Genomic DNA, 15,675 nt, shown 5'->3' on the forward strand with positions numbered 1-15,675 from the left:
CATCAACCCCTCGTCTCCATATTCAACCCTAAAAAGGGCGTTCCCATTATGACAGCGCAAAGGCTACAGAGGTGGTCCCTTTTCCTAGGGGCACACCAATATGACATAGAGTACAAAGGAACAAAACAGCATGGGAATGCTGACGGGTTATCGCGCCTACCGTTGCCAACGGTGGAAGAGGCACCTACAGTGTACCCAGTGGAGATATTCCACTCGATCATAGTGGAATGTCTACCGGTGACAAATTCTACCATTGAAAAGGAAACGCGAAATGACCCGACTCTCTCTCGAGTCTACGATTTAACGGTGAAGGGATGGCCAGCACATGGCGAACCACTGTTGCCAGCATTCTCGCAAAGAAGAGAACAGCTGTCAGTGTGCCGAGGAACCTTGATGTGTGGATCCAGAGTGGTGATTCCACCCAAACTCAAGGATAGAGTGCTAAAGGAGCTTCACGAGGGGCATCTGGGTGGAGTGAAAATGAAGAACTTAGCCAGAACGTTTGTGTGGTGGCCAGTTATCGATGGAGACATCGAAGAAATGACCAAGAGCTGTCTAGGATGCCAGAAGGTCCAAAACGCCCCACCACAAGCCCCTCTACATCCATGGGAGTGGCCCTCATCTCCATGGCAAAGGGTACATATCGACTTTGCTGGTCCATTTATGGACTCAATGTTCTTAATCGCGGTGGATGCACACTCCAAGTGGCCGGAGGTAATAAAGATGTCCTCCACCACCACGGAAAAAACCATCACAGTATTAAGGACCATATTCATCAGGAATGGGCTGCCTGAACAGATCTGTTCTGATAATGGACCGCAATTTGTATCCGAAGAATTCAGGAAGTTCTTAAAAAAAACAATGGGGTTAAGCACTACACGTCTGCCCCATACCATCCCGCCACCAATGGATTGGCTGAAAGGTTTGTCCAGACCTTCAAGAAGGCCATAAAGGCCATGGGTAATGAAGACATAAATCTACAACATAAGGTAGATAACTTCTTGTTTGCGTACAGGAATGCAACACATGTGGTTACAAACCAAACCCCCGCCATGATGTTTTTCAATAGAAGACTAAGATGCCGGCTGGATTTGGTCAAGCCAAACGTCAGAAGGGACGTAGAGAACCGGCAATTTCAAAGCTTGAATGAAAGGCCAACTAGAACCTTCCAGATAGGTTAACCAGTTTTGGCCCGGGACTACCGTACCGAGAAATGTCAGCCTGGAACTATTTGCACACGACTAGGACCGCTGATGTATACCGTGGACATTGGAGAAAGCATAATAAGGCACCATGCTGACCAGATCATAGAGTCATCTGAAAAAGGACAACCTACACCACAACTCTATACGCCTAGTGATGAAGCAGAGATACCCATAGTATCTACCTCCGATCCGGTGATACTGGAACCAGATGAACCCGACACTAGCATTGAAGCCGAATCGACCTTGCCAAAAGAACCTACTACACCACCGAGGTGTTATCCGGACCGAGTCAGGAAGCCTCCAGAGAGACTGAATTTGTAATTGATTAACTTCAGCAAATGTGTATATTATTGTTCTTGTAAAAATGTTATTTAATGATTACTTAAAATGTTATGTACTATTTATCTAAAAGGGGAGGAATTGTAGTGTATGTACCTTTAAGAGGAACTATGTTTTTGAAGCCCCTGTATACTGTAGTACCAGTAGTGACCACTCGGGTATATAAGCCTGTGTAGCGTCTTGTGTTGTTAGTTCACCTCCAGACTTTGTTCAGTAAACACTTGTTAAATCAACTCCTGCATTCCGTGTCTCCACTACCACACGGATCTAACAACCACAATGACTGTTGGTTTAAAGATAAAGACTGCAGACAATGTGGCAGAAGAGGGCACATTGAAAGAGTCTGCAAAGCAAATAAGAAGCCGAAAACTGATACAATACAGAGTAACAAAAAGGTACATCAAGTGGCTGAAAACAAGAAACCTTTCAAAGATAGATACAAGAAGGTACACTACGTGACTGGAGACAGTATAGATAAAGGAAAAAGTGACACAGACTCAGAGGAAGAGGATCTGGCTTGTCTAAAACTACACAGTGTGAAAGAGACAGGGGATCACAGAATAATATGGGTTACTCCAGAAGTGGCAGGAGTTAGGCTGAAAATGGAGTTGGACACAGGCTCAGCTTTAACAGTGATCCCTGTACATGACTACAAACGACTGTTTTCACACATACCGCTAAGGCCAACTAAAGTACTGTTAAAGACATACACAGGACAAAGAGTGTGCCCCAAAGGTAAAATAAAAGTGACAGTGACATACAAAGACAAAAAAATACCGCAATTGAACTTCTATGTACTGAAAAATGGAGGACCACCATTGCTGGGACGTGAATGGCTCAGGAAAATACAGTTGGATTGGCACACCATCCAAGCACTGTTTGTGTCAGCAAAGGAGGACAGCAACGCCACTCCTGAGAGACTGTCACAAATACTCTCTGACTCTCAGGAAGTGTTCAAGAAGGGAATAGGAACACTTAAGGGCATGAAAGCAAAAATTAAGATTGAGGAGAACGCAAATCCAAAGTTCCACAAGGCCAGACCAGTGCCTTATGCAATTCGCCCTTCAGTAGAAGCAGAGCTGGAGAACTTGGAGCAGTTAGGGGTCCTGTCCAAGGTGGATTGGAGTGAATGGGCCACACCTATAGTTCCAGTGATGAAGAAAACCTCCAGCACAAAACCAGGAAAGCCAAGAAAAGTGCGCATCTGTGGAGACTTTAAAGTGACTGTTAACCCAGTCCTCCACACAGTACAGTACCCATTGCCTCGCATTGAGGACATCTTTGCTTCCCTGTCAAGAGGGGAATGCTTCACAAAGATTGACTTGGCCCAGGCCTATCTCCAAATGGAAATTGATGATGCATCAAAGAAGTACCTGACAATAAATACGCACAAAGGCCTTTACCAGTACAACCGGCTGGTATTCGGAATAGCATCAGCTCCTGCAATCTGGCAAAGGGCAATGGACCAAGTCCTGCAGGGGATCCCAGGTACTCAGTGTTATCTTGATGACATCATCATTACTGGCAAGAATGACAACGACCACCTTTCCAACCTTGAACAGGTGCTCATCAGGTTACGGGAGTATGGGGTCCGAGCAAACCGAGACAAGTGTGAGTTTTTCAAAAAGGAAATCTCATACTGTGGACATGTGATTGACAAGGACGGTTTACACAAATCTCCAGACAAGATTGAAGCTGTGATTAATGCACCAACACCTGAAAATGTGTCACAGTTGAGATCATATCTTGGACTGGTGAACTACTATCACAAGTTCTTGCCCAACCTATCCACAGTGTTACATCCACTAAATGCACTGCTACAGACAGGGTCACAATGGAAGTGGAGTGACGGCTGTGAACAAGCTTTTGAAGAGAGTAAAAGACTCATTACTTCAGAAGAGGTGCTAGCTCACTTTGACCCATCCTTACCTATTCGACTGGCATGTGAAGCTTCACCCCATGGCATTGGTGCCGTGTTGTCACATAAGTTCCCAGACGGCTCAGAAAGACCAATAGCCTTTGCATCAAGATCATTGACTATAGCTGAACGCAATTATGCACAGATTGACCGAGAAGCCCTCAGCCTTGTGTGGGGAGTCAAGAAATTCAACCACTACTTGTATGGTCAACAGTTTACACTGTTAACTGACCACCAGCCTCTCGTTTCAATCTTCAACCCAAGGAAGGGCATTCCAGTGATGACGGCACAACGGCTACAGCGATGGTCACTCTTCCTAGGGGCTCACCTGTATGACATTGAATACAAGGGGACCAAGCAACATGGCAACGCCAATGGTTTGTCACGTTTACCACTGCCGACCTCAGAGAGAACTACAACAGTTGACTCAGCAGATGTATTTCACACAACAATAGTTGAGCAGCTACCAGTGACAAACTCCCTCATTGAAAGAGAAACACGTAATGACCCTACATTGTGAAAAGTTTATGACATCGCTATGAAGGGATGGCCAGTGCATGGTGACTCATTGTTTCCAGCATTCTCAGCTAGGAGGGAGCAGTTATCAGTGTGTCGGGGAACACTGATGTGCAGCTCACGAGTTGTGATTCCTCCCAAGCTTTGTAACCGAGTGCTAGATGAACTGCATGAAGGCCACTTAGGTACGGTAAAGATGAAAAGCCTTGCCCGTGGTTACGTGTGGTGGCCGGGAATTGACAAACAGATCGAGGACCTGACAAAGAGCTGCTCAGGATGTCAAAAGGTCCAGAACGCACCACCACAAGCCCCTCTCCATCCATGGGAATGGCCCTCATCACCATGGCAACGTGTGCACATCGACTTTGCTGGACCGTTCATGGACTCCATGTCCTTGATTGCAGTCGATGCACATTCCAAATGGCCCGAGGTCATTAAAATGAAATTAACCAAATCTGAAAAGACCATTTCAGTTCTGAGGACCATCTTCGCTAGGAATGGCCTACCAGAACAAATCTGCACAGACAATGGATGACAATTTGTCTCTGACGAATTCCAAGGTTTCAAGAGGAAAAATGGAATCAAGCACTGCACATCTGCTCCGTACCATCCAGCTACAAATGGCTTGGCAGAAAGATTCGTACAGATTTTCAAGAAGGCCATCAAAGCAATGTACAGCGAGAATCTACCACTGCAACACAAGATAGACAATTTCCTCTTTGCTTATCGGAACGCAGCACACGCAGCCACTAATCAGACTCCAGCGATGATGTTTCTGAACAGGAACCTGAGATCTCGCATGAACCTTCTTAAACCGAATGTACGTCGTGATGTAGAGAACAAACAGTTCAAACATTTGAATGCTAAGCCAACAAGAAGCTTCAGTGTGGGACAGTCAGTTCTTGCTCGTGATTTCCGGACGGAAAAGTGGCAACCAGGGACAATATCCACAAGAGAGGGACCACTGATGTATACTGTGGATGTGGGAGAGAACGTTTTGAGACGCCATGTGGACCAAATTCTGGATGTTCAGGTGGAAAACACCCCTATACCTCGCCCAGACTCACCTGACATGGAAACAGACACTCCTGATTCATCAGCATCAGCACCAGCCTCATCCACAGCTGAGAGCTCTACCTGTGCCGATAGCTCACCTGATGAATCTGTACCTGTACAGTCTCATTCCCCAAAGCAAAAGAGTCTGGAGAGACGTTACCCAGAGAGGCAGAGGAGGCCTCCCCAGAGACTTGACTTGTAAAAGGGCTGTTGACAAAATAAAATGTTATGTTGGAATTTGAATTTTGTTACTTTTAAGAAAACAAAAAGGTTACTGTAAAGACAGGCTCTGTATGTTAATTATAGAAATTTTGCGTTAATATACTATTAAACTAAAGGGGGAGGAAGTGTAATGTATACAACATTGAAGGGACTACTTTGTTTTGCGGATGTACATCCTTAGTTGCGAGCGTATATAACAGACGCGTATCGATTTGTATAGTCAGTGCCGAAGTTCCAGTTACCCAGTAAAGATCACTTGAAGTTACTCTCAGTCTCTGCTGCTTTATTATTTTATGTAGTTGTGTATAGCGGTACAAACACAACAGGTTGGGAGGCGAAGAGGTTTAGGGAGGGAATTCCAGAGTTTAGGGCCTTGACAGCTGAAGGCATGGCCACCAATGGTGGAGCAATTAAAATTGGGGATGCTCAAGAGGCCAGAATTGGTGGAGAGCGGAGATCTTGGAAGGTTGTGTGGCTGGAGAAGATTACAGAGATAGGGAGGAAAAGGCCATGGAGGGATTTGAAAACAAGGATGAGAATTTTAAAATTGAGGCGTTACCGGAACGGGAGTCAATGTAGGTCAGCGAGCACAGGGGAGATGGGTGAACAGGACTTGGTGCGAGTTAGGACATGGGCAGCAGAGTTTTGGATGACCTCCAGTTTACAGATGGTGAAACGTGGGAGGCCAACCAGGAGCGTGTTGGAATAGTCAAGTCTAGAGGTAACAAATGTTAATCAAAGAAAACCAATGTGGACTTGCAAATAGCAAGGCATGTTTTACAAATTTAGTAGAATTTTTTGAAGCGACCAATTGGATAGATAAAGGAAATGTAGAAGATGCACTTCCTGATCAACAGCAGGAAGATGCACTGGATGGATGGATAAGGGGTGGATAGGGGGAACAAGTGGATGTGGTGTATTTGGATTTTCAAAAAGCATTCGGTAAGGTGCCACACAAGAGGTTATTACACAAAATTAGGACTCATGGGATTGGGGTAATATAGTAGCATGGATTGAGGATTGGTTAATGGATAGAAAGCAGAGAGTAGGAATAAATGGGACTTTTTCAGGTTGGCAGGCTGTGACTAGCAGGGTACCGCAAGGATCAGTGCTTGGGCCTCAGCTATTTACAATCTATATTAATGACTTGGATGAAGGGACCGAGTGCAATGTATCCAAGTTTGCTGATGATACAAAGTTAGGTGGGAAAGTAAGCTGTGAGGAGGATGCAAAGAGGCTGCAGAGAGATATAGACAAGTTGACTGAGTGGACAAGAACATGGCAAATGGAATACAATGTGGGGAAGTGTGAAGTTATCCACTTTGGTAGGAAAAATAAAAAAGCAGAATATTTTTTGAATGGTGAGAGACTGGGAAATGTTTGCACTTGGGTGTCCTTGTACATGAATCACAGAAAGTTAACCTGCAGGTACAGCAAGCAATTAGGAAAGCAAATGGTATGTTAGCTTTTGTTACAAAGGGATTAGAGTCTAAGAGTAAAAAGTCTTACTACAATTATACAGGGCTTTGGTGAGGCCACATCTGGAGTACTGTGTACAGTTCTGGTCTCCTTACCTAAGGAAAGACATACTTGATATAGTAATCTGGGATGTTATGATTAAGGTTATCCACCAGGTGGTGTTGTAGCCAATGCTACTGCTAAGGTCAGAGGTTTGCTTCCTGTTAAGGTCAGAGGTTTGCTTCCTGTCAAGGTCAGCAAAGGTGCAATGCCTGGATGTAAGCCTGCCTGGTTGTTTCGCAGTCGTTTAATAAAGTACTCGTATTAATCCTAATACCTCGCCTCTTCGAGTCCTTGTCTCACTACATGGATTTATCACATTGGTGACGAGGTAACTAAAGGACCCTGAATAAAGAAGAAAAGTCTGCCAGGACGTTTAAACAACAAAATTACGAGCTACGGTTAGCTACCAGCTGGAAGAGAGCATGGCTGCCACGGTAGGAACAGTTTCTGCTTTTGATAGTCGAGCACAAACCTGGGAGGAATACTGTGAAGTGTTGGGTTACTTTTTTTGAAGCAAATGAAATAAATGATGCCGGAAAAAGGAAAGCCATTCTGCTTAGTTCAGTGGGAAGCCAAACCTACAGTTTGATGAAGAATCTGCTCAGTCCTGAAAAGCCTGGAGACAAATCATTTTTTGAATTAGTGGCCTTGCTAAAAGAACATTTCAACCCTAAGCCTAGTGAGATTGTACAGCGGTTCAAGTTTAATTCAAGGAACAGGAAAGAGGAAGAGAGTTTAATGGACTATGCAGCAGTGTTGCGTAAATTAGCACAAGATTGCAAATATGGGAACGACCTGAAGGAAATGCTGAGAGATAGGCTAGTTTGCGGAATAATGGACGACCGAATGCAACGCAGATTATTATCCGAGACTGGGCTTACTTATGAAAAAGCATTGGAACTTGCTCAAGCCATAGAGACAGCGAACCGAGATGTAAAAGAAATATAGGGTTCAGACAGGGCTAATGCTATGCAAGTTGCAGGTCAGGTTGTTGTGCACAAGTTGAACATGCGTCGGAAACCACAATGTGAGCATGTGAAGGCATGTTATAGATGCAAGGGTGATCACCTGGCGAGTGAATGCCGGTTTCTGGAGGAAAAGTGCTACAAGTGTGGGAAACAAGGACACATAAAACGAGCTTGCAGGGCGAAATCACCTGTGGAGGAATCCAAACCAAAAGGGGGAGGACAGCAAAACCAAGGGAGAGAAGTGAAAAAGCATGGAGCACACCACATCAGCGGGGAAGCTGAGGAAGAAGAGGACATGTTCATAATGTATAGCATGTTAGAGAACATTCCAAAAGTGGCTCCTATCACATTGCAACTGACAGTAAATGACTCTAAGGTGAACTTTGAAGTGGATACAGGGTGCGGCGTGACCATAATGAACAAGGCAGAGTACTCAAAATTGTGGAACCGTGCAAAAGTTCCAGAGTTAAAGCCTTGCTCCATGCATCTTATAACATATACAGGTGAATGAGTAGCGACATTAGGTACAGCTAATGTAACTGTGCAACACAGGGACACAGTGGAACAGCTACCTGTAGTTATAGTATCGGGTACCGGACCAAACCTGTTAGGTCGGGGCTGGATAAAAGAACTTAAATTAGACTGGGGAGCAGTACATCAAATAGATGTGAGCAAACAGTTGACTTTGCAAGAAGTGTTGAGTGAACATGAGAATGTGTTCAAGGAGGAACTTGGCACATTTAATGGCCCCCCAGCTAAGATTTATGTAAACAAGGAGGCACCGCCAAGGTTTTTTAAACAACGACCTGTGCCTTATGCCATGAAGCCAAAGGTAGAGGCTGAGCTTGACCGTCGATTGAGAGAGAACATACTGGAGCAAGTGAAATGTTCGGAATGGGCAGCTCCCATAGTACCTGTTTTAAAACCGGACAATTCGGTAAGACTCTGTGGAGACTATAAATTGACAGTCAATCGGGTGACCAAACTAGAGCAGTATCCGATTCCCAAAACAGAGGATCTCTTTGCAAACCTGGCTGGAGGAAAGAAATTCACAAAGTTGGATATGAGTCATGCCTACTTGCAGATTACACTGGATGACGAATCAAAGAAGTATGTCACCATAAATACACACAAGGGCTTGTTTACATATAACCGCTTACCGTTTGGTGTCTCATCTAGTCCAGCTATCTTCCAGAGGACAATCGAAGGTGTACTGCAAGGGATTCCACATGTTTCCATCTATCCTGATGACATTCTGGTGATGGGAAGAACTGACCAGGAGCATCTGAGCACTCAGAGAAGTACTACATTGATTGGAGAGGGCAGGGTTCCGGCTCAAGAGGTGTAAGTGCACTTTCCTGGGGAATGAGGCAGTGTTCCTGGGACACAGAGTGGATGCCACCGGGCTCCATCCACTCAAGGAGAAGGTACAAGCACTGCAGGACGCCCCTGCTCCTACAAATGTGGCTGAGTTAAAAGCTTACCTGGGACTGCTGAACTATTATAACAGGTTTTTACCAAACTTGTAAACTGTGTTAGCACCTCTTCACAAACGACTGCACAAGGAGACACAGTGGCAGTGGGGAGAGGAGCAGAGGGTTTCATTTGAACAGTCCAAGAAACTGATGCTGTCGTCGGATGTGCTGGTTCACTACAATGCAGAGAAAGACATCATTCTCTCTTGTGACACTTCACCTTACGGGGCGGGGGCAGTTCTTTCACACTGCATGGAAGATGGAACTGAAAGACCAATAGGGTTTATGTCCTAAACTCTAACACCAGCAGAAAAAAACTATTCACAGTTAGACAAAGAGGGGTTAGCAGTAATGTTTGGGTTACAGAGGTTCCACAAGTATGGCAGGAAGTTCACCATATGCACCGATCATAAACCTCCTCTCTCTCTTTTCAATGAAATGAAAGCAGTTCCACAGATGGTGTCACCCCGGATCCAGAGGTGGGCTGTGACGTTGAGGGCATATGAGTATGTCATCGTCTACAAGGCGGGCAAGTACCATGGGAACGCAGATGCCTTGAGCCGTCTTCCACTGCCAGGCACACCTATCCGTGCAGCTCCAGAGTGTTATGTATTGTGTGTTCTCCTCCCACCTGTGGTGGCGCTGTCACAGGAGATAAATGGTTGGGTGTTTTCTGTTAAGTTTTAGCTCTCTTTGTTTGGAACTTTCCAGAACTTCCTTTCCTTCCAATAAAGCACTTCATGTTTGAATCTCTGAGTTCTGAGTCCTAAATTGTGTCTAGGTAGAAAGGTACCGACACAACAAGTGGCAATGAGGAGCGGATGAATCTGCGTACGTTACGGGTGCAGCGAGTAAACAGAAAATTTAATTTGAAACGTGAGATGGCTACTATATTAGGAAACATCGGTGATTTTGATGAAAGTGTGGAGCAATGGAGTGCATATACGGAACGTTTTGACTATTTTGTATTGGCGAATGCGGTGGCAAATGAAAAGGTCGTGCCTACCTATTTGAGTGTAATCGGGCCAAAGACTTTCAATTTACTTCGCAGCCTCATGCAGCCAGATAAGCCAGGAACTAAAACATATAAGCAACTAGTGGAAATTCTTGGAGCACATTTTTCACCAAAACCTCTGGTTATTGCTGAGAGATTTAGATTTCACAAACGGAATCAAGAGGAGGGGGAATCAGTGACGATGTTTATTGCTGCTTTAAAAAGGTTGTCAGAACACTGCCAGTTCAAGGAGGTGCTGAATGACACCATTAGAGACAGACTTGTGTGTGGTCTGCAAAATGCAGCCACACAGAAGCGCCTTCTTACTGAGGACAACCTTACTCTTGAAAAGGCCATTGAAGTTAGTGTCTCCATGGAGATGGCGGAAAAGGAGGCTCACCAGTTGAGTTCAACAGGGAGAGTTCACAAGGTGTCGTCTGAGCCTAAAGGTGCGCGGAATGGCACATGTTACCGTTGTGGGAAAACGGGCCATCACGCTAATGACTGCTGGTGTACGGAGCTAGAATGCCGAAATTGTGGCAAAAAGGGTCACATTGAACGTGCCTGTAGAGGTAAAAAAAAGAACAGACAGAGCTGGGAAGCATGGAAGCAAAATGTCTGTATTTGGACAAGAGAGGAAAAAGAGTGTTCATTCAGTGCAGTATGATGGAACAAGCAAAACAGAGGGGAGCGACACCTCTGAGGAGGAAGAGGTGCACATACTGACGGTTGCAGGTGGTTCAAATGGCTACTGGGTGTCACCACTAGTGGAGGGACAATCAGTGCGGATGGAGGTGGACACAGGCGCGGCTATGTCCCTTGTTTCAGACACTGGCCTAGAAATTCAGTATAGCCACTTTTGGGGCGGTAAAGTCGGGCGGCCGCTAAAGTTTGCGCCCGGCGCAAAGTCGCGCCCCCTTCGCCGATATTCAGTCGCATCGTCCCAAGAGGTTGCTGCTGCGCAAAAACAGGCGATGCACGACTATCTTTAGGCGCTAAGCCGGCGGTGCTGAGCGGTAGCCCTGAGGCCGGGCGCAGCGCAGGTGCGGCGAGTTCTTGATTGACGGCAGACACTCTGGCGCCGGTCATCTCTTAAAGGGGGAGGGTGTATTTGTTTGCCTGCCACGCCTTGCACACTGAAGCCCTCAACCTAGGCCTGACCACATCAGCTTCACCTGTACAACGCCCAGGACTATGGAGAAGGCCAGGGAGAGAGCGCAGCGCTTCAGTGACGGTGACCTGAGGCTGCTGGTTGGCGGAGTGCAGCGCAGGCGCCATGTTTTGTACCCAGAAGGTGGCAAGAGGCCGCTGCCCAGCGCCTACCGGAAAGCCTGGAGGGAGGTGTCCAACAGGGTGTCTTCCAACAGCGTGGTTGCCAGGACTCCTGTACAATGCCGGAAGAAGTTCAACGACCTCACTCGGATTGTCAGGGTGAGTACCCTTTCCAGTGTCCTCCTCATCCTTGCATGTGCACCTCACATTATGGGCAAAGGGACCTGAAAGCCCTAATGGCCAGCCGTCATCCAGCAGCTATGGGCCTGGCATGAAAATCAATTGCACATTTAGCACTTTACACACTGTCCAAGCTATTCGACCATGGGAGGCATTGCAGACAAGATCAGGGCTACACACTGTCCAAGCTATTCGACCATGGGAGGCAGTGCAGACAAGATCAGGGCTACACACTGTCCAAGCTATTCGACCATGGGAGGCAGTGCAGACAAGATCAGGGCTACAAACTGTCCAAGCTATTCGACCATGGGAGGCAGTGCAGACAAGATCAGGGCTACACACTGTCCAAGCTATTTGACCATGGGAGGCAGTGCAGACAAGATCAGGGCTACACACTGTCCAAGCTATTCGACCATGGGAGGCAGTGCAGACAAGATCAGGGCTACACACTGTACTTAGAGGCCGTCCTTTCTCTTGCAGGCCAAGGTTGCGCACAACCGGCGCAACCAAACTGAGACCGGGGGAGGCCGTCCTGACCTCAAAGAGCTCTCCGACCTCGACCAGCATGTGGAGCGCATTATGGGAGGCCGGCTGATTGGCCCCGTCGCCACTGGAGATGCCAACCCTGTTCTGGGCACCAATGGTAAGGGCATGACCTTGTGGACCTCTCTCATTCCACTTGCGCATCAGATCAGCATCCTTTGCCACTGTCCGACCAATGCGGTGAATGGCACCACTCATGCCTCCCTCGCTGCCGCCCTGTCCTCACTCTAAAGCTACTCTTGTGCCTTCCTGCTTTCAGATGGTGAATCGCCAGGTGAGGAGGCGGGCCCTCAAGCTGCCACTGTCAGCCCTTCGGAAGACGAGGAGGAGGAAGAGGAAGCCGGCCCATCAGTGCCACCCTCAGCCGTGCCAGCCCATGGCGATGTAGGGAACACGTCTTCCCTGGAGGGGAGCCGGGGGGAAGGGTCGGAGGAGAGTGAAGCTCCGGGGCCCAGCGGCCTGCAGCAACGCGGGAGGGGTGGGGAAGCTCGGCGGACTTCTCCCCAGAGGGTGAGTGCGGCCTCCAGTCCTATGACGGTCAGCGCAGAGGAGGTGCGCCTCCTAGAGGAAATGGCCGTCCAGGCTGAGCGCAGGCACACTGAGCTCATGGCTGCAGTGGCAAGGATGCCTGACTCCATAGAGTCACTGGCAAGGAGTGTGCAGGAATTCGGGGCAGCACAGGCCAGGAGTCTGCAACAATTCAGTGCAGCACAGGCCAGGAGTCTGGAACAGTTCAATGCAGCACAGGCCAGGAGTCTGCAGGACATCAATGCAGCACAGGCCAGGAGTCTGCAGGACATCAATGCAGCACAGGCCAGCAGTCTGCAGGACATCGCGGCAGCACAGGCCAGGAGTCTGCAGGACTTCGCGGCAGCACAGTCGGCTTCTAGCCAAGTGCTCAGTCGTGCCGTCCATTCACTGGCTGGTGTGATGCGGACACAGACCAGGGCCACACGGGCACTAACTGCTGCCACCCTCGCTGGATCAGCCAGGCATCGCCAGGGCACTCACCGCGCAGCAGCAGCCCAGCAGTCTGTCCTTCAGCTGTTTGCTGCGCATGCTGCAGTGCTGGCCCGTGCGAGTGCCAATGTGTCAGGCGACCAGCGAGCACCTGCGATCTGCCAGGTTGCCACCATTCCTGCAGCCGACACTGCCACTCCGCCACTGCAGCTGCCAGGAGCTGCTGGACACACAGCTGCCGCCCAGCCAGAGTTGGAGCAGTCAGCAGCCGGCCACTCCAAGGCCAGAGCTGGTGCAGGCCGACCCCCAAGGGCATCTGCCGTCTCGCCATCTGCCCCTCAGCAGCCTTCCCCCAGCCTTGCTGCAGCCACTGGGCTCCCATTGAGGAGGAGTAGCAGGGCGGGCAGGGGCCAGCCAAGGATGCGCAAGGCATCGCCCTCGCAGGGCAAAAAGTAGAGGTATGCACAAATGCCTGGTGCTTGTTGGAAGGCCGACACTAGTGCAGTTGTTTTTGTGTAAGGCCGAGACTGGTGTCTATCTTTATTTGTGTAAGGCCGAGACTGGTGTCTATCTTTATTTGTGTAAGGCCGAGACTGGTGTCTATCTTTATTTGTGTAAGGCCGAGACTGGTGTCTATCTTTATTTGTGTAAGGCCGAGACTGGTGTCTATCTTTATTTGTGTAAAGCCGAGACTGGTGTCAATCTTTATTTGTGTAAGGCCGAGACTGGTGTCTATCTTTATTTGTGTAAGGCTGAGACTGGTGTCTTTCTTTCTTTTTGTAAGGCCGAGACTGGTAGTTTTGTGTTTTTGGAGGGGGCTTCTCCACATGAGCATGTAATGTGGGAAGGGCAGAGGTTTTCAATAAATTTTTGTTATTAAATTGCAGTGTGCATGGTTTTTTGGTTAAGTCCTGGTTGCCCTGCTCAGCTGAGGGCTTGTGGAGCGGCTACATTCATCTGCTGACATTGGCACAAGCCAGTCCCTGAAAGGGGGCCTAGAACCGACGTTCAATAAGCCGGCGACGGGCGGCCCTTGCACTTTGTGCCTCCCTCCTGTGCTGGTCCTCCTCCTCCTCCTCCTGCTCCTCCTCCTGAGGTGGTCCTCCAATCTGTGGTGGCAGTGGCTGAGTCCTGCGGATAGCCAGGTTGTGCAGCATGCAGCAAACGACCACGAAATGGGAGACTCGCTCCGGAGAATACTGCAGGGCTCCACCGGAACGATCGAGACAGCGGAACCGTTGCTTCAGGACGCCGATTGTTTGTTCGATGATGTTCCTGGTCGCTTGATGGCTCTCGTTGTATCGCTCTTCAGCAGGGGTGCTGGGCGCACGGAGCGGGGTCATCAGCCAGGTACACAAAGGATAGCCTTTGTCCCCGATAAGCCTTCCTCGTGGGCGAGGCTGTGCCTGGAACATGTCTGCCACAGAAGTCTGTCGCAGGATGAAGGCATCGTGGCTGCTGCCTGGAAATCGGGCATTGACAGCTAGGATGAGCTGCCTGTGGTCACACACCAGCTGTACGTTCAGCGAATGGTAGCCCTTCCGGTTGCGGTAATCCTCGGCATTCTCCAGAGGTGCCCGCAAAGCCACATGCGTGCAGTCAATGGCGCCCTGCACCATGGGGAAGCCCGCGAATGCTGCAAAGCCCATTGCACGCTGTTGCTGCTTGTCAAGGGCCATGGAGAAGGAGATGAACTGACGTCTCCTTTTGAAAAGGGCATTGGTCACCTGGCGGATGCAGAAATGCACGGCGAACTGGGAGATGTTGGCAATGTCCCCAGTAGCGGATTGGAAGGAGCCGGTGGCATAAAAGTTGAGAGCTACCTTCACTGCCACCGACAGAGACGTCCTGCTCCTCAGCTGTGGCTGCAGATCAACGGCAAGCAGCTGGCAGATCTCTGTGACCACCTCCCTTCTGAATTGCATCCTCCGAACACACTGCTCCTCAGACGTGTTGAGATAGGAGAAATGCTGGTGGTATACCCTGGGTGGGTAAGGCCTCCTTTGCCGACGCCTGATGCCCCCTCTCCATCTAATCAGGGCTGCCACTCTCTCACGGCGTCTGTGAGCCCTTTGGATGTAATTGAGAAAGCCAGCGTTGACACCCATTGCAGCCCCCATAATATGCTGGCAAACAGTGAGATGTCAATGAAGGCAAAAACTTTTTGAAAGCTGTGGCCTGAAGCCAGAAGTACCTGTCCGAGTGTTGGGCCAAAGCAGAAAGCTATCTACCTTGGTCTCTCTCCAAAGATCCATTTCGCAAGAAGGTGTGCTGCAAAATGGCAGCCTTTTATATTGCAGGATGAGTGCCCTTTAATTTGCGCCCCCCGCGCCCCGCATCGGCTGAGCACTGTTCCACTTAACAGTCGCTAGGGGCGCCAGGCGCACAATGGGGCGGCGCGACTGAAGTTCCGGTTGGGGGCGCACAAAGGGCGTTGCACGAGGAAATGACGTCATGATCTGCGCGCGCAGCTGAGCGCGCGCAAAGACTTTGCGCCGGCACTAAA

The sequence above is a fragment of the Somniosus microcephalus genome, chromosome 5 (assembly GCF_052327205.1).
Source record: "Somniosus microcephalus isolate GS21.2 chromosome 5, FLI_Smic_1.0, whole genome shotgun sequence".
Lineage (NCBI taxonomy): Eukaryota > Metazoa > Chordata > Chondrichthyes > Squaliformes > Somniosidae > Somniosus > Somniosus microcephalus.